Source organism: Nyctibius grandis, chromosome 3 (assembly GCF_013368605.1).
Source record: "Nyctibius grandis isolate bNycGra1 chromosome 3, bNycGra1.pri, whole genome shotgun sequence".
Taxonomy (NCBI): domain Eukaryota; kingdom Metazoa; phylum Chordata; class Aves; order Nyctibiiformes; family Nyctibiidae; genus Nyctibius; species Nyctibius grandis.
Window position 1 is genome coordinate 4,035,744 of NC_090660.1, and position 26,562 is coordinate 4,062,305.

At 42.3% G+C, this 26,562-nt stretch overlaps 1 protein-coding gene across 4 annotated transcripts in view; it reads right to left on the reverse strand.

The window, feature by feature from the left end:
- The window catches only part of TNS3 (tensin 3), a 256,330-nt gene that overhangs the window by 220,297 nt on the left and 9,471 nt on the right, over window positions 1-26,562 (reverse strand). The window lies entirely within an intron of this gene.

Sequence of the window (26,562 nt, forward strand, 5' to 3'; positions counted from 1 at the left end):
GACACCACCCTGTCAACTAGACCATGACACTAAGTGCCATGTCCAGTCTTTTCTTAAACACACCCAGAGATGGTGACTCCACCACCTCCCTGGGCAGCCCCTTCCAATGTCTAATAACCCTTTCTGAAAAGAAATTCTTCCTAATGTCCAACCTAAACCACCCCTGGCGAAGGGGATCCACAAACCAGGCACTGTCCTCTGTCCCTACTGGATCGCAGCTGCTGCACCTTGCAGAATGGGGTGAGCTGCATGACAAAAAAACAGCTAAAGAGCAGGGCAGGGAGGAAAGAGGTGCACCGCTGTCCTTTAGCTCTGCATTTCAGAAAGCAGAGGTCTCACCCCAGGTGGAAGAATGAGAGTTCATGTACTTCCTATGGTGAAGAATTTAATCCCTAAAGTTACCCTGAAATTTAGCTGAAAGAGGCTCATTCCTTGCGTTTAAAAAAAAAAAAAAATCAAATATTCACCGAAGTAAAGTGGAGTTTAATAGGATTGAGATGCCTAACTTGGATCATGCTATCAGCCAGTAGCTGGGGCCTCACCTGAGAGGTGGATGCATATCACTAGAGACAAAGGAAAGGATCTGAACATCCCTCTTACGACTAAGGACCCCATGTAAATGGGGTGTCCGTACTCCACTTGTAGCTTGATCCAGAAACAAGCTCATGGAAGTGAATGCTGAGCAGGAATAGATACATCACTTTATTACTCTTAGAGGCACGATTTACAGCCAGCCCGTTCTGGCACTAGGCATTTCCCCCTGGCTGATTTAGGCAATGCAGTGGTTAGTATTTGCAAATCCTCCCAAGAAACAAAGGTCTCTAGAGATCCCAGAGCTGGGCTTCAGAGTTCAAATCTAAGTCTGTTCTTTGCAATGCTTCATATTATGGGAATAGGCAGACAGGTGACCATATGGAAGGCAATGACATTCAAATACAGATACGTTACTTACTGAGAGAGAGCAATATAATGAACAGTGAGTGAAGAGAAGAAAAACTAGGCCCCAGACATGCTTAGCATCTCACTTGGACAAGACTACATTGTATTTCTAGGAAAGCTCCATCATATTTAGAAGCCAGACATAATCAACATCCTTTATTCATCATCATATCCTAATCTTCTCTCCCTTTATGCCAAGCAAAGAAAGAGAATGTGTTACAAACATTTTAGACGTGTGCATCTCACTGTTCTTCGAGACACAGTTTCTCTTAAACTTCCTGCTGGATCAATGCCATCTGCATGACCCCACTGTATGGCTCATATTTAAACAATACCTAATGTGTCCCTAAATCAAGCCAAGAGACTCTGGGAACAGGATCAAGCTCTTAATCAGCAGCGCACAGGTGCACACAATAGGCACCTTCAAAGCCTCACAACAGTTGGTGTTTTTCTTAAAGCTTTATCACATGGATCATGTGATTACCTGAACATTTCACCAACAAAACAAAGAATGACAATTAGTTTCTAGCTTTCAAGCAAAAGTTTCAAGACTTGCACCCCAAGAATGAAGACAGAAATTATTAGATTATAAAAAATTTAAACTATCATGTGATTTAGCACTCTGACACATGATTTTGAGTATATCTGCAGATACCAGCTCCCAGGTGAACATATTTTTAAACATAAATGATACTAGCCAGAGAAAAAGGTACTTATTTTTGCATACCACCTGCAATATAATGTGAAGACTTAATGTCAGGAATGTAGGGTTACTGCCACAGTGTTAGCTTAGCATAACTGCATGTTCTTTACATTTTATAACACATGGCTTTGACAAACAATATCTTCTTATATGTTTACATCCCTAATTATCACCTCTATATTATGAATTCCTCCCCTCCACGCTCTTCCTAGGAATGTGGAAGAATAGGAAGGGAGAGAGAAAAATCTGTGTTTGTGTTTTAAAGAGCTTTAAATGTATTTGAACCTGCCTGGAGGTGTAGTGGATGACCAAGTTAAACATTCATCTCAGATACACGCTTGCCAAATCAAAGAATCTGCTGTGTGAGGAGAGTTGCTAAGCTAACCTGCTAATCAAAATAGTCTTGCTTTGTACCTTAATGACACCACAAACACTTTTAAAAATTCCAAAGAATAGAGTAAGAGGAGTTATGGTAGTGACTCATACCTTTTACACACTGAGGGTCACTTGCCCCTGATTTTGCATGGTGCTTTATTCTTCATGGTTTGTACAGAAGCACCCAAATTTGAGCAATGCATCAGGTAAACAAATGAAGCTTTTAAATTGGAATGAAGAGGGACTGCTTATCATCACTGAGCTGCAATTAACCATCCACACTTGTCAGCAACCAAGAACTTGGAGAGCGAGTTACGCAGAAATCAGGGCACAGAAAAATGGTTTTCAGTCCTATCTACCTGTTGCTATTTTGCTTAAATAACACAAATCCAAACCAAAACAGTATTCTTTCACGTGCATAAAATATTTCTTCTCAGAAAGGGTCATTAGACATTGGAAGGGGCTGCCCAGGGAGGTGGTGGAGTCACCATCTCTGGAGGTGTTTAAGAAAAGACTGGACATGGCACTTAGTGCCATGGTCTAGTTGACAGGGTGGTGTCAGGGCAACGGTTGGACTCGATGATCCCAGAGGTCTCTTCCAACCTGGTTGATTCTGTGATTCTGTATTCTTGCATAAACAACCACCACTAAATCCCAGTCTGTACTACAGGCTCACTGTTCTTCATGCAACACTCACTTTGTTGCAATACGATTTTACCTTTCATTGGTAAGGCCTCTTCCCAAGATAACAAAGGCAGTAAAGTTTTACCCTTCTGCTAGAGGATTTTATAATGGAAGAGTTGTAAAGTAATTAAAGTAATTTATAGAAAAAACAATATTAAAAAAACCTCCAGATAGTAATGTAAGAGAGCATTCAGTTGATCGGCCCCGATTTTCTTAAATCTGACCTAAAGCAAAATAATCAGTTCCCTCAGGAGAAGAGAAAATGGTTCATGGATTACTCTGCTAATACAAAATAAATTCTAATCAGTACCTCAGAGTACTGCCAAAATGTGCGTTGGTTTCCCACGTAAGCAGTTTACCAAGTTTTCTTTCAGGGGCACTTTTCTATGCACCTGCAAGTCAGGCAATTCCCAGAACCTACTGTTCTGTTTTGGAGAAGATTGCTAGGAAACTATCTTATTCAGATGACAGCTTAATCTTAACAGAAGACAGTGAGAAACAATTTCAAACTTAGTCTGAACTTCAGATCTTAAAATTATTTCCAGTCAATGCAAAAAAAAAGCACAAATTAACAGTGCTTACATTTTTATGTAAAAAAAAGCAGCATTCTCTGCTAACTAGGTTTTATTCTTTTCTTTCATTTTCAATAAACAAATCCTTACAGCTGCAGTGCTGTACAAGTAATAATCATCAGTCATGTACTGTTTACAGAACTGCTCCTGCATATGTCAACTTTGGGCACTAAGCCACAATTTCATATATATTTTCAAGCTACCACACCAACTGATGAGATGAGATTATTTAACTCCATGTTCTATGTTCTAGGAATCAAGCCACACAACCTATTTTCCATCATTGACTTAACTGGCACAGAACATGATATCTGTGGTGGTCAAAAAGCTCACGTTAAATCTGCTGACTGATCAAACACACCAGGTGCAGCGATGAAACATCAATCTACATTAACCTTCTGAAACATTCCATTGGTACAAAACCAAAAGAGAAATACTAGATTTCTCTAAACTGTATGAATAACTTCAGTCCATACCTACAGTGTGCTGCAGAAAAATCTGTCATTAATCTGATTCTCATTTGGTACTCTGATTCTTTATGAACAGACAAGGACAAGAATCTTTACAAATATTTACAACATTTTCTCCTTGTACTAATTTACCACATTTTCATAATAAATGATTGCACTTTTGCAGGTTATCAGCTTGCAAGGCAGAAGTAAGGGCATGTCTGTATCGCCCACTACAGGCGTGCTGGATGTGTATAGGCATGCTGAAACTAACTGCAAAAGGCAGGAGTAGGACTATGCAGTTTTAAGGTAGGATCATTGATATTATGATACAATGAGCACTGTGTGTGTAATTATTCATGTCATCCAATACTTAATGCCCTGTGATATAACAAAAAATGCCTGGTACTTAACGGCACTGGTGAGGCCGCACCTTGAATACTGTGTCCAGTTCTGGGCCCCGCACTTCAAGAAAGATGTTGAGATGTTGGAGCGAGTCCAGAGGAGGGCAACCAAGCTGGTGAAGGGTCTGGAGGGTCTGACCTACGAGGAACGGCTGAGGGAGCTGGGGTTGTTTAGCCTGGAGAAGAGGAGGCTCAGAGGTGACCTTATTGCAGTCTACAACTACCTGAAGGGAGGTTGTAGTGAAGTGGGAGTTGGCCTCTTCTCCCGGGCAACTAGCGATAGGACAAGAGGACACAGCCTCAAGCTTCGCCAGGGGAGGTTCAGGTTGGACATTAGGAAGAATTTCTTTTCAGAAAGGGTCATTAGCCATTGGAATGGGCTGCCCAGGGAGGTGGTGGAGTCACCATCTCTGGAGGTGTTTAAGAAAAGACTGGACATGGCACTTAGTGCCATGGTCTAGTTGACATGGTGGTGTCAGGGCAACGGTTGGACTCGATGATCCCAGAGGGCTCTTCCAACCTGGTTGGTTGGTTGATTCTGTGATTATCCAATAAACATTTTGCTATTCTCCAGTTTCCTAGAACTGTTCCTCCTTCTTGTTTTTCTTGATAGAACAAAAAAGCATTAATAAGAAACTACAGTGAGAAACACTGCAATTGGCAAGTTTAAAAGTGAAATTGTGAAGGCTGCAGAAAAGACTCTAATGCATTGTATAACTGATGCTTTGTATAACATATACTAGCACTACTATAGTCCAGAAAAAACTCCAACTCCAGAAGACGCTTTCAACACAAGTCTGGTGGTACTGAGTGAGGGAAGTCAAGTGTTACTTGATACAGAGAAAACTGGTAGGAAAGAGAACTAAATGAAAAGTAAAACAGTTGCTGTTTTTTACTCTTTTCAGAATTCAATCCATGCTTCTCATAAAACACAGACAGAAGTTCCACTCACAGGGATCAGTTGCACAATTCTTCAACTCTTGTGATGGGAGGCAACGATGAATCAAATGCCATGTACCACATACTCAGTGCAATGTGACTGGAAATTCAGTGCAGAGCATACAAAAATTGCTGCAACTGGCTACACAAACTTCAAGAAAACAGAGAACCAAAAGCATGATGTTGTAACACGCCCTATCAAACCTCAGCGCTTCGCTCCTTGTGTACTCTAAGCACTGGCAACTGCCTTTTTTTTCGGTGGCACAGGAGCTTCAAAATGATATATTCCTCCTCCTCCACTTCCCTTCTTCACACAGTGAAACAGGGCCCAACTCAGAACAATTTATTTTTGAGATAATAGCTCTGAGACAGAATCTTCTGTACGTGTTGTGTGCCTATGAACAACATTGCTATGTATATACACTAATTATTAGTGGAGACGGGTGGATTTCCTTAAACCAAATAAGAAAGCAAGCTTTCTCCAAGGTTTCCTTATAAATTTGTCCCTTCTTAAGCATAGGATGCTGTCTCTGTAATACAAAAAACCAATGGCTGTGCCCCAAGGAGCCTAAACCTTTGTTCAGTAACTCCACTATTGCCTGGCTCCTTTTTACAGCCCTACATACCACCTCCAGTTTAAGGAAGTTTCCTCAGCTTTCATTATAATGTCAGCTGTACAAAAGCATTAAGGATTTGAACGGCTAATCTATCATTCACTTATATTATAGGGCTGGTAGTTACTCTCCTCAGGGAATACGATGTCTTCTAATTCACAATGACATGATTCAAAGAAGAGGTCCCAAAGAGAAGAACCTAACCTGTAAATGCACATTATGAAAGGGAAATGTGACAAGACCACATTTTTTATCAAATATCTTCCTGTGAGTTGACAGATGTCTGCCTCCAGGGTCCAGGCACCAAATCCTGTTTCAAACTCCTGTATCCTTTCCCCTCCACACTCCACAGTTTATAAATCAAAATAGTCCTTTCCTCCCCACTTTGAATCATATGGGGAGAGGGAAAGATCAATTTAAGGTTTGGCGTGGGCTTATGTTGTCCAATGACTTCAGGAGAGCTGCAGTAACAGAAGTGTAGTCACAACGAATTAGGAAAATATTTCCAATTAGCTATAACAAAATAGAACAGAAGGAACAGCATTACTCTGTGTGAACAAGAGACACAAATAAGCTTGTTGTATCTTCCCAGGACTTCCATTCAACTCTGCAAGACAAAACTAAACTATGAGAGTTGAATGAGAAGGAGGAAAAGTTTTCGCACTGCAGCAATCTAAAGCACAGGGGATCACATTAGCTACTTGTGCAATACCAAATCTCAGCATGGTACCAGCCAAGAAAAAATTAGGAAAGAAAACAAAAAATTCTCTCAACTGAAATCTGTCATAGGGATGGAGAATGTTTTAACAATTTCACTACATCTTTGGTACTTGTATTGTCTCATTGTACTCAACGAAGACAAAACCCCACCTTCTTACAATTCAGCATTCCCAATAGAAGTTTCTGAAAAGTTGCTTTCTGCCTACCCGTTAGATTATGCCACTTTTACACAAGTAGAAACAAAGATGTTATTTATAGTAAGTGGCAGGAAGCACTGGCATAATGATGTTTGGCATTTTTCGCCAGGGGAGGTTCAGGTTGGACGTTAGGAAGAATTTCTTCTCAGAAAGGGTTATTAGACATTGGAAGGGGCTGCCCAGGGAGGTGGTGGAGTCACCATCTCTGGATGTGTTTAAGAAAAGACTGGACATGGCACTTAGTGCCACGGTCTAGTTGACATGGTGGTGTCAGGGCAATGGTTGGACTCGATGATCCCAGAGATCTCTTCCAACCTGGTTGATTCTGTGATTCTATGAGCTGTTTCTAGGTCCATCCAGGCACCTGGGAAAGCCCTTAACTTCTTGGGTAGATCTTGGGAACCACTAACTGATGCTACCCCACACTTTTGGCCCACTTATGCTGACACAGCTTTCCTAGCACAGACTCAGTTTGCGCTGGCCTGAAGGGTCTCTTCTGCCACTACAGCCATCTCACCTATTCAAACAACATGAGCCACACACAGAGAATTATTCTTCTGGCAACAGTTATTGGCAACGGTTGGACTCGATGATCCCTGAGGTCTCTTCCAACCTGGTTGGTTGATTCTGTGATTCTGCCAGGAGGCCTCCATCTCCACTGAGGCTTTGTCAGTAGTGCTCCATCAGTTTAGAAAAGTGGGTTTTCCATAAAAGGACTCCCAGCTGACATGGCTGTGCCAGTCCAGCTTTACAACTTCATGATGTAGAGCAAGACAAAATTCTGAGACTAACTCCCTCTTCATCCATAATAACTTTCATTTTAATTCCTTTTCTTTGCCATCTGTTTTGTAAGCCTGGAGAGTTCACATTTTCAAGCTTTTATCCAGAACAAGGAACTTTCCTCATGACAAAGAAAACTGAGATTAATGTATTATTTACTTACCTTCAGAACATGGACTTTATAAAATCACAGAATCACAGAATCAACCAGGTTGGAAGACACCTCAGGGATAATCGAGTCCAACCGTTGCCCTCACACCACCATGTCAACTAGACCATGGCACTAAGTGCCATGTCCAGTCTTTTCTTAAACACATCCAGAGATGGTGACTCCACCACCTCCCTGGGCAGCTCATTCCAATGTCTAATAACCCTTTCTGAGAAGAAATTCTTCATAATGTCCAACCTGAACCTCCCCTGGTGAAGCTTGAGGCTGTGTCCTCTTGTCCTATCGCTAGTTGCCCGGGAGAAGAGGCCAACTCCCACTCCACTACAACCTCCCTGCAGGTAGTTGTAGACTGCAATAAGGTCACCTCTGAGCCTCCTCTTGTCCAGGCTAAACAACCCCAGCTGCCTCAGCTGTTCCTTGTAGGTCAGACCCTCCAGACCCTTCACCAGCTTGGTCGTCCTCCTCTGGACTCGCTCCAACACCTCAACATCTTTCTTGAAGTGCAGGGCCCAGAACTGGACACAGGATTCAAGGTGCAGCCTCACCAGTGCCGAGTACAGAGGGACGATCACCTCCCTAGCCTGGCTGGCTACACTATTCCTAATAGAGGCCAGGATGCCATTGGCCTTCTTGGCCACCTGGGCACACTGCTGGCTCATGTTTAGCCGGCTGTCGATCAGCACCCCCAGGTCTCTTTCCTCCAGGCCACTTTCTAACCACTCTTCCCCCAGCCTGTAGCGCTGCATGGGGTTGTTGTGGCCGAAGTGTAAGACCCAGCACTTGTTCTTGTTGAACCTCATGCCGTAGGTCTCGGCCCATCTATCTAACCTGTCGAGATCCCTCTGTAGGGCCTTCCTACCCTCCAGCAATCACCAAACTATTGTAAGACTCATGATAAAATGAACAGTACAGCTAAGCACATCCACTTTCTCAAAGCTACAGGCAGAACAAGATGTTGCCTAGAACTACAGAAAGTTGCTATGGGCAAGGCATATCTACTTGTTGGCCTATGTCAGCAAAATTCATACAGAAGAGCTGATGTATGTCAAATTTACAGACTGCTGGATCTTCCTGATCTCACATTATTCCAAAAGCAGCACCACCAAAAGGAGCGAGGTACAGTGCAGAGAACAGAACTAAGCCTAAAATAAGGGAAGTTCTCTCACGTTCAAATTTCTTGTGCAATAAGGGAGTTTCTCTTTCAATAGCTGATGGCTATTTTGGATCATTCCTATGCCTACTGCAATAGCAGACAAGTGTACAGTAGTAGCCTCACTGCATGACTCAGACTTTTGTGACTGCTGAAGGGGGGTTGTAGTGAAGTGGGAGTTGGCCTCTTCTCCTGGGCAACTAGCGAGCGATAGGACAAGAGGACACAGCCTCAAGCTTCGCCAGGGGAGGTTCAGGTTGGACATTAGGAAGCATTTCTTTTCAGAAAGGGTTATTAGACATTGGAATGGGCTGCCCAGGGAGGTGGTGGAGTCACCATCTCTGGATGTGTTTAAGAAAAGACTGGACATGGCACTTAGTGCCATGGTCTAGTTGACAGGGTGGTGTCAGGGCAACGGTTGGACTCGATGATCCCTGAGGTCTCTTCCAACCTGGTTGGTTGGTTGATTCTGCTCTTTCCAAGGCTTTTCCCCTTCTAACAGTCACCGCAGCAATGTTTAATGCATTTAGTGGAGGAGAGAGGGTCTAGAAAAGGAAACTTGGTGGGCTTCTAAGGTTCTATTTTAAAGAACCCCCCTAAAAAGGTACAAAACTCAAACAACGAAACACACCAAAGGCTGTGTTTTGAGATCAGTGTTGTGTTTGTAACTTCACAGAACATCTGAAGCCAAGTTATCAGGCCACCATGATGCATGCTAGGAGTAAGTTACAATATGTGCAGCAAACATGTCTTAAGATATGTTAGTTAGCATCTTAAAAAACTTCAAGAGGACTTTTCAGTCACATTCAGATAACTTATCTGAGTGAACATAATTAAGAAAGCATAATTCTTTGGCTCATCAGAAGAGAGCCTCTTATTACTGGCTCAGCAACAAGGCAACTGTTGACCTTTAACAACTGATTCATATTTCTGCCTGGGGATAAATTGTGGGTATATATTTATACACACACACACTTATAATCCTTGTACCATTTAACCAGATTACACAAAAAATGTTCCCCAAGGGAAACAAGATAAAAACACAACATTTATTGTTTGCAAATGTGGCCACAGAAACCTCAAGTGAGCACACCGTGCAGCCTTAATCTTGTGCCCTGAGGAATTCTACTAACTACTGCTCTGTAATTTATGGGTGTAGGAGCAGAGGGGAGATCTCACATTCAACATTTGGTAATGATATATATGAAACTAAACTCAAGTAAAGAAAGGGAATGCCCTTGTCCAACGGAAAGCTTACATCCCAGGGCCACTTTTAGATCCCAGGTTTAATCAGCAGTGCAAGTACCCTACTACTGTTCTGCCCAGATACTTCCAACAGCAGAGGTTACTGAATAGAGAGGTTACTTCTACCGTCAGAGACTCACAGAATCACAGAATGTTCGGGATTGGAAGGGACCTTGAAAGATCATCTAGTCCAATCCCCCTGCCGGAGCAGGATTACCTAGATCATGTCACACAGGAACACGTCCAGGCGGGTTTTGAATGTCTCCAGAGAAGGAGACTCCACAACCTCTCTGGGCAGCCTGTTCCAGTGTTCGGTTACCCTCACCGTAAAGAAGTTTTTCCTCATATTTATGTGGAACCTCCTGTGTTCCAGATTGCACCCATTGCCCCTTGTCCTGTCAAAATTCACAAACTTTTGGAGGTAGGAATTTTTGTCCCTTTTTCAGAACATCCTTGATATGGATAGAGAAATCAGGGAATCACATAAATAACTACCTTGGAGTGACTAATTGAGCAATTTTGAAGCATGCTGTGGTTTGAAATGAAGTTTACCCAGCAGTGACTCTTTCATTTCAAGTGGAATTCCCTGTTATACTTTTTGTTCTTTCCACCATGAATACTCTTGGGGATCAATACTGGTCCTTATTCCTTCTGTATTTACTATGTTTCTTTCTTTATGCACCTTTTTATTATCTTCAGCTTTGATCACCACATATGTAGTTGCTATTAGAGCTGATGTATACAAAAGCTTTACTTTTGCTGGTGTGTCCACCTTCTTGTCCGTTATGAATGTGCCCATCTTTTAGTTGAACAACACAGTTCATCCTAACTGGGATCCACCCCTATCTTCCTCCTGCCCTGTAAGGCCAGTAGCCCTCAGAGCCTGGGGTGCCTTTCTGCCACCAGAGTATTTGCACATAAATTCTGGGTAGCACATAAAGAAAAACTACGTAAGGTTCTAGCTATTTATTTTGGTTTTACATCTGACCTTTTACTTAGCTCAAGCCTTTGTATTTCCATAAATGCCTGTACCTTCACAGTCATTTAAAGTCACCCCTCTTTGCTAAGTTTGTAATTTTCTTATCTTCATTCCATTTTTAGCACTGTCTCCAGATTATCAGATTTCATATTTAATTCAGAATTATTTTAATTCATATTTAATGTCAATTAACTTTGATTTTAGCAATAAGGCTAACTCCTGTTTAGTCTGCGTTTTTTTTTGTAGATAAATAACACCTTACAAAAACTTTTTGCCAGTGTTTACAAGAAAGAGTCTAGCAAAAGTAACTAACAAACAGATTAGAAACTTCCCTGAACACTAATATCTTTCTTCAATACAAGTCTTTACAATGGTTTAAATAATTTGCACACATTTTGACGACATTTTGGTCTTGAAGTATTTATGCCACCTCTCTTTGGACTTCAGCATCCCCAGTGCTGCAGGCAGACAGCTAGAACACTGCCAGCAGGGTCTGGGCGTCCCACAGATCATTTGTGCCACCATCTTCCACAGCATCATAGGCAGCTAGTAAATGTATACGACTTTTGTATCTTAAGATACACCACTGCATATCTTAAACCACTCACTTCCATTCAAGCTCATACTATAGCCTCACATACACCATGCTCCCTTTCATTTGAGTCACCACAGAAAGACATATTCAAGACAAATGTGCCTAGTGCTTCACTGTGCTGTAGGACAACAAAATCGCTGTGAATAAAGACTGAGAGGAAGGAAAATAAATTAAAATTACACAGAAAGATAAAAGCTGGTGAAGGGTCTGGAGGGTCTGACCTACGAGGAACGGCTGAGGGAGCTGGGGTTGTTTAGCCTGGAGAAGAGGAGGCTCAGAGGTGACCTTAGTGCAGTCTACAACTACCTGAAGGGAGGTTGTAGTGAAGTGGGAGTTGGCCTCTTCTCCCGGGCAACTAGTGATAGGACAAGAGGACACAGCCTCAAGCTTCGCCAGGGGAGGTTCAGGTTGGACATTAGGAAGAATTTCTTCTCACAAAGGGTCATTAGACATTGGAATGGGCTGCCCAGGGAGGTGGTGGAGTCACCATCTCTGGATGTGTTTAAGAAAAGACTGGACATGGCACTTAGTGCCATGGTCTAGTTGACAGGGTGGTGTCAGGGCAATGGTTGGACTCGATGATCCCAGAGGTCTCTTCCAACCTGGTTGATTCTGTGATTCTGTGAACATCCATCACTTTTCTTATTCTATTCACACAAATATCTTTCTCACCAGGAAAACTTGGATATAAACAAAACTAGGATATAAATAACAAAATAAAGAAAGGCACACAAACTAGTAATAAAAAAAATATACTTGCAACATGGATTTAGCCACTGACATCTGGAATAGACCGTGAGCCTGACTAGCTGTGTCTCAGTTGATTACATGGGAAAACATTGGCAATACACCAGTGACTGTAACATTAAGGACACAGTCAACAGTATATTGTGGCAAAGCGTTCACTTTCTTAGTACAGTGGAAATGCAGATAATTATGGCTGTCACTTGAGAAAAGAATCTCCTTGAAAAGATTAATTGCAGTGACTCTGGCCCTTGTCTTCCAGTAAGGCCATTCAGATGTTTATCCAAACCATCCTAATTTCTGAGGCTGTACTGAGCATCTTGAGCCTCAAGCTTGCCAGTCACTAGCTTTCTTCTCCCTGAGGGATAGATGTATCAAATGCCACCTGCCTCAAAAGGTGAAACTTTAACTATTGCTAATAATCAGCTAGAACAGTTAAAATCAGAGTAAAATGACTTCAAGTTTTATAGTGAGATAACAATTCCAGTAGCACTTTTGCCTGTAACCTGGATATCCTTGATAAAAAAATGTTTAACAGTAATAAAGGTTTAATTATCATGAAAGAGGATGTAAATGTGTTGAATTTATATATACTCCTCTTAAAAAGTACCTCTTAGTGGCATCAGAACTGCCTGAGGTTTTTAAACATGCCTATTACAGAGCATCCTCATGCAAGTTTGCCAAGTTTTTCTGACTCAGCTTTGGCTGGAGCTATTCATTTATTCCCAAAAGCCTTCCAGCTTCCTACAAAACATGTGCTTGTTTAATGCTTGTGACAAGCTGAAGGTTCACAGCAAGCTGTAGTGTGAGAGGCAGCAGATCCTAAACATCTAACTGCAAGAAAGCAGGCTGTGGTGGCCTTGCACAATGCATTTATCTTTTTTTCTTTTATTTTTAGCTTGGTTTCATAACCGTTACTTGTGAGTACAAAAATCACCTTGCTTTAGATCTCTGTCTTTAGTGTCTTCTCTAGCAGGTTTTAAACTGAGCAGCTTCAATCCTGGATAGTTCCTTCAGGTTTCCTGAAAACAGGAGTTAGCTCGAGGATGCAAACTATACTAATGCCTCCATCAAAAGAATACCATCATGAGAGCATATCCTTGCTCATCAAAGAATCCACTCAGCAGACTGACCTCAAGACACTAAAGCACAGGAAAACAGATTTAATTAACTTTGCTGCTTATAGAAATCTTTGTTTTAAATGCACTTACTACTTCTCTTTCCTCCTTTCCCAAACCAACGGGCATTCACTAATTACAGAATCACAGAATCAAACAGGTTGGAAGAGCCCTCAGGGATCATCAAGTCCAACCGTTGCCCTGACACCACCATGTCAACTAGACCATGGCACTAAGTGCCATGTCCAGTCTTTTCTTAAACACATCCAGAGATGGTGACTCCACCACCTCCCTGGGCAGCCCATTCCAATGTCTAATGACCCTTTCTGAAAAGAAATTCTGCCTAATGTCCAACCTGAACCTCCCCTGGCGAAGCTTGAGGCTGTGCCCTCTTGTCCTATCACTAGTTGCCTGGGAGAAGAGGCCAACTCCCACTTCACTACAACCTCCCTTCAGGTAGTTGTAGACTGCAATAAGGTCACCTCTGAGCCTCCTCTTCTCCAGGCTAAACAACCCCAGCTCCCTCAGCCTTTCCTCATAGGTCAGACCCTCCAGACCCTTCACCAGCTTGGTCGCCCTCCTCTGGACTCGCTCCAACACCTCAACATATTTCTTGAATTGCCTCTCCACAGCCCAAACCACAGTAAAGAAACACAAGCTGCAGCATCTAAAGCACGAAAGAGAAAAACAGTGTTTGACAGAGCTAAATTCAAACTTAACATTGTCCTTAGGTGGTAAGAGGGACACATATCGGACACATATCAACAGAACAGTTCTGCCTTTCACAAACCTGCCAAAAATTTGGCCTTTGCCTTCCCCCTCCCTCCTGCCAGTTGCCCTGTACCATGGCAAGGCTCCATTAATCACCCCATTCCTGGTCAAGAAGGGCTCCTTCCCCCTCACTACCTCTCCATCCAGAGGCATGACAGTAAACTGGGTGACAACGTGGGACAGTATCTTTAAGACAGCTGAAGTCCTCTGACTGAACTCTCTACTAGTGAAAATTCTCCCATTCTCTTTTTCTTCATGTTCTAAGCTGAAGTTAGCATTAAACAGCAACCTTTGTAGGAAATCTTCACCTCTTACGTTTGTGTGTTGCGTTGACCAAGATCCGCATAAAATTACAAGCACACAGAATCACAGAATCAACCAGGTTGGAAGAGACCTCTGGGATCATCGAGTCCAACCGTTGCCCTGACACCACATGTCAACTAGACCATGGCACTAAGTGCCATGTCCAGTCTTTTCTTAAACACCTCCAGAGATGGTGACTCCACCACCTCCCTGGGCAGCCCCTTCCAATGTCTAATGACCCTTAGGTCATTCTTCCTAATGTCCAACCTGAACCTCCCCTGGCGAAGCTTGAGGCTGTGTCCTCTTGTCCTATCGCTAGTTGCCCGGGAGAAGAGGCCGACTCCCACTTCACTACAACCTCCCTTCAGGTAGTTGTAGACTGCAATAAGGTCACCTCTGAGCCTCCTCTTCTCCAGGCTAAACAACCCCAGCTCCCTCAGCCGTTCCTCATAGGTCAGACCCTCCAGACCCTTCACCAGCTTGGTCGCCCTCCTCTGGACTCACTCCAACACCTCAACATCTTTCTTGAAGTGCCTCTTCCCTCACACCTGAGGGAAGAGAAGCTTTTCTGTCTCTCATTCATTTCCTCTGGATTATGAAAACTCTGTGACATTTGAGACAAGGTTCTCTCTGTCAGTGACGAACATGCCATCTCTAATGTTTTGCTGTTCCTTTTCTAGTGGCAGGGGAAGCAAGGACCGGTCAAACTCACAGAGAGCTACAAAATGAACCACAGCAAAGATGTGCAGAAACCAGCAGATGGAGACTAACTTGTTTAGGGTCGAGAGATGGCTGCGGTAGCCCAAGGGATGGAAGAGGCCCTGGGATTAATGGCAGTAAGCAACAGCTCTTTCAAACTGCAGAACAGGGGCTTGGAAAATGTCACACTTACTGTGTAACAGTCAGCTTGACAGCTGACACATTTTATTTTATGGAGATAGCTTGCTCACAAGTTAAAAATCAGCAGGAAAGCAAGCTGGAAGGAGTAATGAAGCAGGCATGTGACACTGAAAGTATCTGTGCTTGCAAGCCATCCCGAGTCACTTCCCCTGTCTTTCAGCAGTGCTGCAGTACAGCCTGAAATGGCTCCGGGTTTGACAAAAATGAAAGTCAGGCTCTGTGGCATGTGACACCTGACCCAGGGAGACCTCTCTCCCCAGTGCAGCCAGCTTTCATCACACGTGAAGAAAAGAACACTTGGTATAACCAAAAGTAGGGTATATTAGATGAGCTATAATTACCACAAATGTTTCTGTTTCTGGAAATGTTTATAAAATTTCTGTTCAGGTTGTGGTCTGATAGATCCCAGACTTTCTCTTTTCAGCACTTGCATTTTCAGCAGAGAAATAGTCAACTTAAATAAATATACGCTTTTCAGGTTACCAATTTATTTAGGATAGCTACAGATCACAGAGGAGCTATTTATAGGCCTAAGGAAAAGATATTTGCATTTGTTCTTGGTGGTGAGTTTGGGTTTTGGTTTTGCTTTCCTTTGGGTTCTTTGCATGGGCATCCTTAACGTTGCCATTTCCTGATTTACATAATATTATCTTAAATATAGGTGGTTTTTATAGGATTGTGTTATGGTTTTATTCTTTTGTGTTGGTTACAATAAATAAAACAATACACAGTCACCCTGAAAAATAAGGATTAAAAGGAATGTACAAGCCTATACAAGGAAACAAGAGGCAGGGATGGTTAATTAGGGAGAGTGAAAAGAATGGAGGAACAGTGAAAGGAAATAAAGTCACAACCTGTTCGTGGTAACCACTATGAAACCATGTAAATATGTAAATACTGGAATACAACTAAAAAGAGAGCCAGCTTAATTAGTCCTAGAATGAGGAGGAGTTAGCTTTTTGATGTTTTAAAAAAAAAAAAAAAATACATGCTTCCTCCTGAAACTTCAAAATATTTCCCAGAAGTGAGGCCGTGGCCGGGCAGGGAGGGGGCTGCTGCCCCGGCCTTTCACAGCCTCCTTGCTTCCCACCTCCGCCACAACAGCAGATGACAGCTGATACGCTAACCCTGCAAAAAACATCTGCTCCCTTCTAAATGAGCATGTTGGTCAGAGTTGCTAATAACTAATAATTAATAATAACTAATAATTGATCGATTTTTACTCCCTCCAGGATCAGGCCAGAGCGTTGGCACCTGACAGATGCTCATACAAGAAGGTGACGCTGTTCTTCTCCCGGGCAACTAGTGATAGGACAAGAGGACACAGCCTCAAGCTTCACCAGGGGAGGTTCAGGTTGGACATTAGGAAGAATTTCTTTTCAGAAAGGGTCATTAGACATTGGAAGGGGCTGCCCAGGGAGGTGGTGGAGTCACCATCTCTGGATGTGTTTAAGAGAAGACTGGACATGGCACTTAGTGCCATGGTCTAGTTGACAGGGTGGTGTCAGGGCAACGGTTGGACTCCATGATCCCAGAGGTCTCTTCCAACCTGGTTGATTCTGTGATTCTGTTTGACTTTTTACAGACTTCGTAAGAAAAATTGCCAAACACAGGCCTGGAATCATACAGGAAACAGAGAAAAGGCTTTTGGCTAATCTGTGTCAGGATGTCTGCTAGGCTGTACTGTGCTAATTTCATTTGGGTTGTTCAGTCTTCAGAGATGTAGAGAGGAATACGAAACATTTAATCCTGAAGCCATATATTCCAGTTAAGTATTCTTCTTTCCTATGTAAAATTTTGTTTGCCTACTTAATCCTTTCATTTCCCATGGAAATATTCTATATCCTTCTACTTTTTTGGTGTTTTAATCTTTCACACACACACAGTAATCACATTGCTTTTTCGTCTTAGCACAGCCAAGGCAAACAGCACCATATACTTCTGGCTTTCCAAATAAGAAGGTACACAAACAGAGTCAATTGAACCTAAACCCTCTGATGGTCCTAAGTGCCCAAGACTACTTGCAGCATTTTAGCAAAATTATTTCTACTCAGACGTTTTCTAGTGGGTCCCTACTCAGAGGCTCAAGACCTTTACAGGGAAGCAAAAGGAAAAGTTCCTAGTACTTTACTCTGAAACAACAGGGACTGAGAAACACCTGCACTTACAGACACACATTTAAACAGGGCAGAAGCACATCTGTGTGTGAAAAATTCTTCATTTCTCCCCTCAAAAAAAAATAGCAATGTTTTTTCCATAAGCATCCCAGATTAACACAACTGAATTCAAAGCTATGCTTTCCCCTTCTCAACTGGAAGACAAGCCCACAGCTTTCAGCGCACTAGATAAGTAATTAGAAGTCAGATGACAAAGAAACACATATTAAGATCCCTTAATTCACATTAAATACCAGTAACTAAGGTTTATATTCTCAGTCATGGGAATTAAAGTTCTGGGAGATCATAATTGCAAATGTGGAGACTGGGACAGCTTATTAACAGAATTAAGTTTCTTAGGTAATCACAACTTTTTCTTTTTTTTTAATCTCCAGTCTAAGGTGCTATTCTTTAGTGATATACAAAGCACACACACAAACCAAACACTGTTATATTCTTCACACGCAGGTGAAAAGAAAGTGTAAGTGTCAAGCTACATTGTTTTGACCTAAATAATTTTTCCTTCCCGCTGACATACAGTTCCATCCTGATCCTATGAGAACACCAAGACCTCTTCCCTCTAAGAAAGCCACATCTTTTACAGTTTTTAAAACAAAAATATCCAACTCTAATACAGTAAGTAGAAATCATTTTACCAAACTTTAGGCAGCTAAAAGCTGGCCTTCAAGTTTAAGCTGTCTGAGCTCCCCCTGTAGTCGGCAAACAGCAGTAGCCAATCTTAACACTGGTTGAATAAATCATCTTCTGGGATACTTAAGTAGGAAGCCTAGATTCCTAATGGCCCAGATGCATAACTTTTATCTAAATATTAATGTAAGCCAATACATACATATTGCAGAAATTTATGCAGCTTGTGGTAAGTTCTCTCTTATTGTTTTTTCATCTTTTGCTCCCTCTCCCTGTCTCTTCCCCACCCCATCCCTAATTTCCTCAGCTATGTTTATGTTTCACTGCTCATCCACTTTTCTGTGCAGCTCTTGCTCTCATATCCAACTTCTGGTCCTTCCTGGTCAAGATGTCCTTTGCTCTCTCCCTTCCTTTTTGAATCTCCACATACAAATCATTCACTCCCTGCCTCCTGCTTTAGAGTCCTCCCTACTCTACCCTCTCTCTTTATTCCTTTCTTCCAGTCGCTGAAGGTTTAAGGTCAAGAGAGTGATCAAGCAGCAGCTTTGTTACACAGATGGGGTAGGAAGAAAGCAGAGGGAACAGTAGTATCTGTTCAAGATCAGTTTCTCCCCGAAAAGAGACTCAGGACTGAGCCTGCTTGCACAGCTACCAATCACTAATTTAATGAGTAAAATCTCTTGCTTGACAAAACAGTGATCCTTCACGAAATCTAATATAGGTGCAATTAAAAAAGGCATGTGGCTTTGGATGTATTAAGTTTGTTCTCGAATTCTTGATGCCAAAAGACCCTGAGTAAACATAAAGTGTCTGCTTCTCTGGCATCCTTAGATATATAAACCTTGCTTACATAATTCTGGCGTGGCTGGGTGGACCAGCAATCACAATTGTGCATTTCAGGAGGGCACCAGATATCAGCTTGCAGGCAGATAAGGAAGTCAGGAATAAGATACTCTTCCTGTAGTAACTCACAGAGTACAGTTACAACAGCTGAAAGGGAAGGAAATGATTAAATATTTTTTTCACTAAAAACTCAAGTCTGCTGGAGCGGGATGTAATTTTAAAGCAAAAAAAAAAGTTATACTAAAAATTAGTCAGAAATGGAATAGAATTTGTTTAGTCCTCCTGGTTTATGAATATGTTGTAGATCAGGGTCTTTTTTTTTTCCTTCCCTCAATACAAATTAAACTCTTAAAACACGAAAAGCCAACCTTTGGGTAAATGGTTACAGCTTCAGTGAAACTTTTCTCAGTATCTCCAGAATCAGTTTCAGAGGGATATCTTCTGTCTTCCCATAGCAACTCATTTGTACATCACAACACGCAATCCCATAGCAAACAGTGTGTACATTGCAGGGAGGGGAGAGAAGGGCTGAACAGGAGGAAAGCGGCAGCCATGGAACTCATTTTCCTTTGTTTTTTCTCTAACAAAACTGTCGTGGCCAGGTATTAGACCTGATTAAAGCATACAGAAGACTTTCATATTTGTTTCCATGGCTATTTCCCTTCACCTACCATTGCCACAAGGTTTGGTTAGAGCAGACCACACCACATACAAACGCTGGGGAGCTAATACAGTCTTCAGTGGCCCTATATGAGTGTGAGTCTGATATCCCCTTTTCTTCTTTGGTAATTAACCTTAATTATGACAGATTAATCACGAGCTGAAGTGATTTCAGACTTCCTTTGCTCTGTTTTCACCTAGCACTTGTAGCACAACTAGACAGATGGCCATTGAACTGGCTCTCAACCCACCAACCCCCCCTGCTGCATCTATCTGGAATTTGAGGGGGGAAGGGAAGCAAACAAATAAAAAATATCATTTCTGTATCACATAGCGAGAGGCTACAGCATATATAAGAGTGTCCAAGTATGCATGGTAATTCCAAATGGCCCCAGGTGGCCAGGTTTGGTTGTGGGGCTTCCCACTCTGTCCTAGTTCTCAACCCACACCTCCTTCCCAGCACTGGAAAACTTTCACCACCAGCAATGCATGTTGCAAATAGGTACCACAGCTGTTCAGAAGAAGCTCCCTCTTAGGCGTAAAGGTCCTGTAAGAATTTCTAACCCATGTAAGCAAAGACTGTACCCCAGAGTCATTCCACTAGTGATTTAGACACTACCAGATCTATTTGATCTAGCCACTGCTGGAAGTGGACATACTGCAAAAACTGTGAAGGAAGCACTCGGTGCATCCAGCCCTCTCCAGCAGCAAGGCAGCCTTTTTGGGAACATGGTTTTGGATGTTGGCATGCCAGCTCCTTAAGTTAAATACCTGAGGTTTGAAAATTAGTTGAAAAGTCTCTCCAAAAGAATAGGCTATAAGCCAAGCAAGGTGGACAGATGAAGTATGAACTGATGCTGCAAGTATAATTTTAATCTGCAGGTCACACAACATACGGAAAGTTTTTCCTACCTGGTGGGACCAGAAGACGGATAGATGGGTTTCAAAATTAGTGCTATTGTTATTATCAACAACAGAAGCAACAACAGCAGCAGCAACTCACCTTGTCAAAGGTACTTGGATTTCTAATCCATTGCATCCCCAAAACCAACACGTACACTCAGAGAGAATCAGAATAGGGTTCTCCTGTAGTTTCATTTAAGAATAAGATATAAAATCTAACATCCTGATGCTGGATGTTGATGCTGAGGTTTCTGATTTGTAAGTCTAATATTCAGTACAGACATTACACGCCACACTATCTGGGATATCCTCTAGAAAACAAATAGCTAAGCTAAATCTAGGACACATGTAAGGAAGCATATGCTGTCTACAACTACCTGAAGGGAGGTTGTAGTGAAGTGGGAGTCGGCCTCTTCTCCCAGGCAACTAGCGATAGGACAAGAGGACACAGCCTCAAGCTTCACCAGGGGAGGTTCAGGGTGGACATTAGGAAGAATTTCTTTTCAGAAAGGGTTATTAGACATTGGAAGGGGCTGCCCAGGGAGGTGGTGGAGTCACCATCTCTGGATGTGTTTAAGAAAAGACTGGACATGGCACTTAGTGCCATGGTCTAGTTGACAGGGTGGTGTCAGGGCAGTGGTTGGACTCGATGATCCCAGAGGTCTCTTCCAACCTGGTTGATTCTGTAATTATTTCTTCTGTAATTATTCTGAGTAGAGATAATTATTTCTATAATTATTTCCTTCACCACTGAGTGATACATCCCTTTCTGTCACTACCAAAAACTACAATCTCTACTGCTGCATTAGTCAGTCAACTTCTGCCTTTTTTCATGCAAAATACTGAGACAGCACAGAAAAAGGATGCAATATGAGGCTAAACCAGGTCCCTATAAGAACTCTATTATTCTTCAATTGTTCTTCTCTATACTGAATCTCTGGACCATCACAGTATTTTCTTTTATTTAATGTTTCCAGAAAAGAAAAAAAAAAAACCACTCAAGAAAAAAGCCAATAACCCATCTTATTAACAAAGCAGTAACACTTTACTGGCCCTCCTTTCCTAAGTAATTTGATTTTTGTACCCATTAAGACCTTATCTTCAAGGGAAGCATTATGAAGTAAAGAGTCACTGTGTGTCTTGCTGAACACCCTGAACATTTCTGCAGCTCCTACACTCTTATTAGATGAATATTTAGTCTACAAGAAAGAGCATACATGAGAAATGGCTTATACAGAGCAGGTAAAAGTCAAATGACAATGTGCACCCTTTAAAAAGTATTAGAATTATTTATATATTAAGTATTTTTTCAGCATTATTTTTTGTGTTTTCTTTTTAAAATGTAGCTTACAGCAAAATTATCCCCCTTCAAACAAGACGACAGCATTAATGTTTGGATCAAGTAAGATTTAACTATGAATTCCTCTGCATACCAGAATCCAATTATCCCCTCAGCTAAAAGGACAGTATAAGGGGTAGAGTGGGGAACCATCTATGTAATATGATTTCTAAATTTTACCTTATATACTGAGGCAGTCAGATTTCTCAGTATGTAGGAGAATATGATGCACAGCTCAATGCCCAGCTTGCAAGTTTTTTTAAAATCTGCAAGTATTTTCAGAGGAATGCTTTCAATGCACTCTGATTTTCACAGAGTTTAAGTCCACAATATGAAAGTAATTAGAAGTGTACGTTTTCCAGTGACACCAGTAATACTTTTCAGCTTTCTATTTTTAGGATTTCTTGGCAAGGTTTCCTCTCTAATCCTGGCTCCTGGTTTCTGTATAATGGCCCAAACTGCCAGCAGGATTTTAGAGGAGGAATGCCTTGTGGCAAGTTTTTTCTGACTTATTACAGGAAGGGCAAAACGTGATTCTCCCCCCACCGTTAGCCAAAACAGGAGGTTCAAAGAATTTTCAAGAATCCAGCAGCCAGCAGTCCATTCATCTGTGTCAAATCCCTGTGAATTGATGCTTATTCAAGTTGGGATCCCAGCTTCATACCACAAACTCCCAACTCAAATCTTTCTTCTCAGTAAACATAGACTGAAAATGAGTTTTTCATATTTGCCTTGTCAGTGTTTGACAGGTATAAGCCAGGTTTTAGTTTGCAGTCACAGCTGAGTTAGAAAAGTGTTGAAGGCAATAATTGAATTAAGTAGATCTTTAGCTTCAAAAAGTTATGGTGATAATGGATCAAAACACTGAAGGTAGCACTGAAATGCAACTGCGGTAGTGTTACAAGGATTCTTGCTATTTATTTATTCCTTGCTTTTATTTTTGGTGACAAAGTATAATACATAAATTTCTTAATGAAAATTTCTACAGTATGTGGAAGCAACAGAGAGCATGTGAATATTTATAAGGAAATTATTAAATCCACAGCGTATTTCATAACAACTACAACTTTAAAGTATTTTGTGCGCAATCCTGTAGCAAGGTTAATCATTCTCATCCTGTTTTCTAATTCTCACCAAGTTTCAGCAAAAAGTTAAGGTTATATTTTTAAATCTTGTGAGCCAGTCCTTTGCAGCTAACTTTATGAGAGCTGGAATTAAAAGGAGTTTAAAACAATTTAAACTGAAAATACTCTTCTCTGGTGAGTTCCACCTAATTCATTTTTCCATCTAATGCCCCATGACATTGCTGAAAACAGCTCAGGTTTGCTAAGTTTTTCAATGACATTCCAATGCTGTTACACTGACAACTTCAACAGAGCTGCAAAACCCAAGAAGCAGCAAGAATTGCTGGAATCTCAGTCAGAGCTGCCTAAGGCTCAGCTTCCACACTTCTCACAGAATCACAGAATCAACCAGGTTGGAAGAGACCTCTGGGATCATCGAGTCCAACCGTTGCCCTGACACCACCCTGTCAACCAGACCATGGCACTAAGTGCCATGTCCAGTCTTTTCTTAAACACATCCAGAGATGGTGACTCCACCACCTCCCTGGGCAGCCCCTTCCAATGTCTAATGACCTTTTCTGAGAAGAAATTCTTCCTAATGTCCAACCTGAACCTCCCCTGGTAAAGCTTGAGGCTGTGTCCTCTTGTCCTATCGCTAGTTGCCTGGGAGAAGAGGCCGACTCCCACTCCACTACAACTTCCCTTCAGGTAGTTGTAGACTGCAATAAGGTCACCTCGGAGCCTCCTATTCTCCAGGCTAAACAACCCCAGCTCCCTCAGCCGTTCCTCGGAGGTCAGACCCTCCAGACCCTTCACCAGCTTGGTCGCCCTCCTCCGGACTCGCTCCAACACCTCAACATCTTTCTTGAAGTGCGGGGCCCAGAACTGGACAAAAGAGCCTCAAAGAGCCTCTGCCTCTGAAGATGGGGTTGCATCCACAATGAAACAAAGCACTTGGTCCTGGTCAATTAATTCTACATTTTAATGAATATTTAGCATCAGTGGCCTTTCAAGATGGATTGCAAAGGAGAAATAAGATGAATGAGGAAAACATCTTTTTGCTTTCAAAACAGAATTCTTCCATTTCTCCTTTTATGGATGTTCAGTGCATTCATTGATCCCAGCTGATACATTAAAAACATGCTCCTTCTTCTGGGGGGAAAACAGCAAAGTGGCATGGTTTGGTGACACAGAGCCCACCCCATCACTCTTTTTGAGGGTTCTGTCAGTGTTCCTTTTGTCTAGACCCTCACATCTTGAGAGTCTTCATGCTACACATGTAAATGCATTCCTAAATAGGTATTCTTTCCAAATGCAGGCTGAGGAACCACACTGTTCTGACGTGGTTCCATAGTGAAGAATAGTGCAGCTTTTGCCTTCAGATCACTGGTTTTAAAACACTGCAACCCACAAACCCTAAAATCCTGCAAGTTTTGTTCAGTTTGAGCCAACAGATTATCTTCTTTTCCCAAGGTGGGGACACACTTGATGCAACTAGAAGTACCTTGAAGTCAATGAGAAATAAGTTAGGACTGACTCAGGGAAAAGTTATGGGTCAAATGTCTCATAAGCAGTTAACACAAGACACACTTTTGTGTCAGAGTAACTGCAAACCTCAGCTTCCTCCTACTTAGGCAAGTTACAACCACGGGATCTCAGGGCAACAGACTGGCCACCAGACTTCCCTGTGCATGACTTCAGCCCTCCTCAAGTTAACACTGCCACTGGTGCCATGGCGCTGGAAGAGCTGAGTGAAGTGCTAGACTCACAATCATTATTTTAACATGAATATAGTTCTTCTTACAGTGCCCATCAAAAACACTCATGGACAAGGCAGCACTTTCCCCTGCTCAAGCACAAAGGCAAGAAAAAAAACTGTTCCAAATACCTTAAAAACAGGCTAAAAATACAACCCTTTAACTGCCTACCAAAATTACAGCTGTATGAAATTCAGGTCAAAATCCCCAGGCTGAACTCACGCCTTGAATCCTGTGTCCAGTTCTGGGCCCCGCACTTCAAGAAAGATGTTGAGGTGTTGGAGCGAGTCCAGAGGAGGGCGACCAAGCTGGTGAAGGGTCTGGAGGGTCTGACCTACGAGGAACGGCTGAGGGAGCTGGGGTTGTTTAGCGTGGAGAAGAGGAGGCTCAGAGGTGACCTTATTGCAGTCTACAACTACCTGAAGGGAGGTTGTAGTGGAGTGGGAGTCGGCCTCTTCTCCCAGGCAACTAGAGATAGGACAAGAGGACACAGCCTCAAGCTTCACCAGGGAAGGTTCAGGTTGGACATTAGGAAGAATTTCTTCTCAGAAAGGGTTATTAGACATTGGAAGGGGCTGCCCAGGGAGGTGGTGGAGTCATCACCTCTGGATGTGTTTAAGAAAAGACTGGACATGGCACTTAGTGCCATGGTCTGGTTGACAGGGTGGTGTCAGGGCAACGGTTGGACTCGATGATCCCAGAGGTCTCTTCCAACCTGGGTGATTCTGTGATCTTCTGTCCTGGTGCCACTGTGCACATGCTTAAATGAAACCCTTGGACCACTGTATTCAAGACCGCAACATGATCAGCCCATCACTGAAGCACCATACTGAACACATGCACTGAAAACCTATGAACTGACATTGCAATAGATCTCCAGAGAGCCTCCATAAATCACATGGGGAGCCTTCAAGGACAAAGACTCAAATGGTTTTAATTTCCCTCTAAGTGATAGCCATAGTTAATACCAGATTTGGCAGGAAGCAGGCATTCCATGCCCGTTGGGCTTCTACGGACATGAAAAAGAGTTTATGTTTGACATTTGCTTTTAAAACATAATTAAAACCTTTTGCTCTTTCAAGTCCCAAACTTGCATTAATTTCTGAGAGTCTATTACTTTAAAAAAGCATTTGTTGGCTCTGATTGCTTGGATAACTGACAAAAAAGCATTAGCAATAGGCTCTTCATTAGTGTTCTGTAGCTGGATGACAGAGAACAGGGAGCAACAGAAACAAGATGCTGAACAGCACATTCACTCTCTGTCCCCCTTGCGACTGTTTTTGATAAATAAGAAGTGACTTATGACATCAAGCTCTGATTCATCACTGGCAGCTCTTCATCAATTAACAGAATCAACAGAATCAACCAGGTTGGAAGAGACCTCTGGGATCATCGAGTCCAACCGTTGCCCTGACACCACCCTGTCAACTAGACCATGGCACTAAGTGCCATGTCCAGTCTTTTCTTAAACACATCCAGAGATGGTGACTCCACCACCTCCCTGGGCAGCCCATTCCAATGTCTAATAACCCTTTCTGAGAAGAAATTCTTCCTAATGTCCAACCTGAACCTCCCCTGGCAAAGCTTGAGGCTGTGTCCTCTTGTCCTATCTCTAGTTGCCTGGGAGAAGAGGCCGACTCCCACTCCACTACAACCTCCCTTCAGGTAGTTGTAGACTGCAATAAGGTCACCTCTGAGCCTCAAAGGAAAGAATACATAGTTATTTCCACGTATCACCCCAATTCTCTCCACATGTTTTCTCCCTGAATGTCACATAGTGCCATCTGCCTGATGCCACAGCCAAACAGTAGGGCAGGTAACAGTGGAGATTCAAAAGCAACA